This window comes from Pteropus vampyrus, unplaced genomic scaffold (assembly GCF_000151845.1).
Source record: "Pteropus vampyrus isolate Shadow unplaced genomic scaffold, Pvam_2.0 Scaffold295, whole genome shotgun sequence".
NCBI lineage: Eukaryota > Metazoa > Chordata > Mammalia > Chiroptera > Pteropodidae > Pteropus > Pteropus vampyrus.
Window position 1 is genome coordinate 803241 of NW_011889076.1, and position 3090 is coordinate 806330.

Sequence of the window (3090 nt, forward strand, 5' to 3'; positions counted from 1 at the left end):
CCTGCACCTTTCCTCAGTGTCCCCCTGACAGTTACCCTCCCTGCCCCAGGACTGGGCCGGGCATCTCCTGGAGGCTCCCGGCCCGTCGTGGGCGCCACATGGAGACCAGCGCCCGCCCACAGTGCGGGGAGCTTGGTTAAGGAACGCCCAGCTGCTGTCCTTGCCCAAGGCCTCCCTGGCCCGCAGGCGGGCTGAGCGCCAAGCTGTCCCTCTGAGTCCCGGGGGGGCCGTCCTCACCCCGCCATCTCCTGCAGCAGCTCTGCATCTGGTGTGCAGAAGATGAGACACAGACAAGTAGGCGGTGACTAGACATGACATAAACACGTCCTGCACCGGTGACAGTGAGATGCAAACATGGCAGTTACACATCTGACGCCGCTGGTAGTTCCTCGTTTGTGCTCAAACAGGCGTTCGGGTGTTCACACGTGTGCGTGTGCATCGTGTTTCGGAGAGGCGTGCCGGCCACACCCTTTCTGCTCTGACGCGGGTTCTTGGCAGAGGCATTCATGCCCCCTGGTGCATCGTGGCGTGTGCCACAGCAAACACGGCTTTCCCCAGGGGTTTCGGGAGAAGCAGTAGTCAGGTTAGGTAACCAGTGCGGCTGGCCTCGGGCCTCCAGGGAGGCCGCCGATCTGCTCTTGAGCTCTGTCGCAAGTGCTGTACGGTGGCGCCGGGCTGCTGGCTGCGGGACTTGCTGGCCGGCTGTTGGAACCTCACGAGGGCCCCCAGCTACTGATGGAGTGTCTGCTGTGAGCAGTGCCCCGGGCTGCACCCTCTCCCTCAGGGCCCAGGCTGCCGGCTCGAGCAGGAACCTCTCAGCCGGTCTAGGCCTGCGGCTCGTGGACGCTCAGCTTCTCCAGGGCTTCAGGGAGCAGTTCCTCCTGCCGTGTAGGGCTGGCCGTGGCCCGTGATCCTCTGAGGGAGGGTGCGCCCCTCATGGTGACAGCAGGAATCCCTGACGGGGGACGGAGGTGGTGCTCAGCAAACGGGCAAGGCCCCGTGATGGCCCCTCTTGTGGATGTCAGCTGGGCTCCCTGGGTCAGCGACGGGCCACCAGGGCCTTGAGAGACGTGTCACGAAGAGGGTGAACGGCACGTCACACAGCTGCTGTCCAGGGGAGTCTTGGGGTTTTTCTCGGTCTTGCTGAGTTGTGCAAAAGGCCCAAGAGTTGGAGCAGCCTGTCCCTCGGGACTCAGACGGCACTTCCGAGGGCGGAAGTCTATGTGTGGGGACCAGAAGGGCCTGGTGCAGAACCCCGAAATCCAGGGACCACTGGCTCAGACCCTACAGATGTCCACTTGTGAGAAGCAGGACGCTGACTCGCCCTCTGTCTCTGCATTGAAGGCCGCTGCACCTGTCTTCACGTCTGTGAATTAAGGACAGATTTGCACTCCCAGTGACCCAGAGGGCACTGTCGCATCCAACATTCGTGAAAACACCACGTAAGCGTGTGGACACGAGCAGCTCATCTTCAGGGCAGGCCCGGCTGGAAGGGGCGAGGGTTTCGCAGGTTTAGCTGCATCGAACGTTACTGAGCTCTCGGTGCCGAAGCTGAAAACAGCTGCTTTTCCCAAAGTCACCTGCTCCTCCGGTGCAGCTACTGCACACGGTGAAGGAAGCTCGTGCTGGCTTCTCTTGCTGCATTAAAAATGTCTCCGAAACAGCGGGATTCAGGCAACAATCACTTCATGTACTGGCAGTAGAGTGTGGGCTAGACTCAGCCTGTGATCATTTGTGTGGCCTTCTGAGCTGGCAAGTCAGCTGGGGACCGGACGATGGCCTTCCCTCCGAGCTCAGTCTCATGGCCTGCCCCAAGCTCTTCTCGGTGTCCTGCGTGGGGCCAGGCCTTTTTACGGCCTGGACCACAAACGGTGCAACCTGCCACCTGGGGTGCAGTCAGGTCCCAGCCCACCAGTTTTGCGGGAGGCACTGAGGTGTAAATGTGGAGGCACAGTTCATTGGGACCTCCAGTGACTGCCCAGCAAAAAACATGGCCAGACCCCATCCCAAAACATGACACAACCGGATCCTAAAGCCAACCAGACCCCTACCTCAGACCCCACAAAGCTGGACCCCAGCCTCAACCCAACCCAGAACACAACTTTTGACAGATGACAGCGGGACCCCGACTTGCCTGTGCCTCCACCCCGGTGGCCCTCCACTCGCCTGCTCCGTGTGTCTTTGGGTCTGCACTGGCTCGTCCCTTGCTGTGAGCACGTCCCTGGGCCCTGGCCTGGCAGGCTCCTTGCCCACACTAGTTCTCAGCTTCAGAGGGAGCCCCGGCCCGCCTGTACCCTCGGCCCGTCTGTGCCACGTGGAGTTTATTTGTGTGACGGTACTCACCCATCTCAGAGATGGAGATGCGTCTCTGAGTCGCACTCCACATAGTCCTTGACTGAAAGAAGGGGGCAGCCGTTACAGTGGTGAAAACGTGGGAAACGTCGCATGCCCGGGAAGGGCTGGTCCAGTCTTCCGGGTTCCTGAAAACAGAGGCCGGGCTCCGGCCCTCAGACGCGGCTTCCAAGCCCGGCCAGAGAGTGGCGTCCAGGCCCAACCGCACACACAGGAGAGGAGCCGTGGTTTCTGCACGGCGCTGCCCCAGGCCCTGGACCTTCGGGGCGGCCACCTTGTCGGCCTCAGTCAGAGTCTCAGCGGGCTCTGCAGAACCCTTGAAATAAAGGGACAGAAGTGACCTGAGTCAGCGTGGGGCTCACCAGGCCCGGAGTGAATGGGACACTTTTGTAATTCCATCTTAAAGGTTAAGTGTGAACCTGTTCACAGCACAAGCATCGAGTATGGTGTCCTCACCATGGAGCATATGGTCATGAGAGGCAGGCGAAGCCACCATCAGGGATGCGGGGACCTGACGGGCCAGCTCTGGAGTAGGGCGTGGGGTGTGTGTGTCAGGGTGTGTGAGCAGGTGTGTGTCAGGGTGTGCATGTGAGCAGGTGTATGTGAGGACCGCCACCTCTGCTGCCTTAGGAGCCAGTGGCCCTGCAGTCGAGGCTGCACTGTGCAGGCAGTGACACCTGGTGGCCTGGGTGCCCCGCGCCCGACAGCTGGGCACAGCCCACGTGGGTTGGGTTTCGC

The 3090-nt window shown here is 61.3% G+C and overlaps 1 protein-coding gene across 1 annotated transcript in view; it reads left to right on the forward strand.

The window, feature by feature from the left end:
- The window catches only part of NFATC1 (nuclear factor of activated T cells 1), a 102390-nt gene that overhangs the window by 37482 nt on the left and 61818 nt on the right, over positions 1 to 3090 (forward strand). The gene's annotated exons all lie outside the window — the stretch shown is intronic.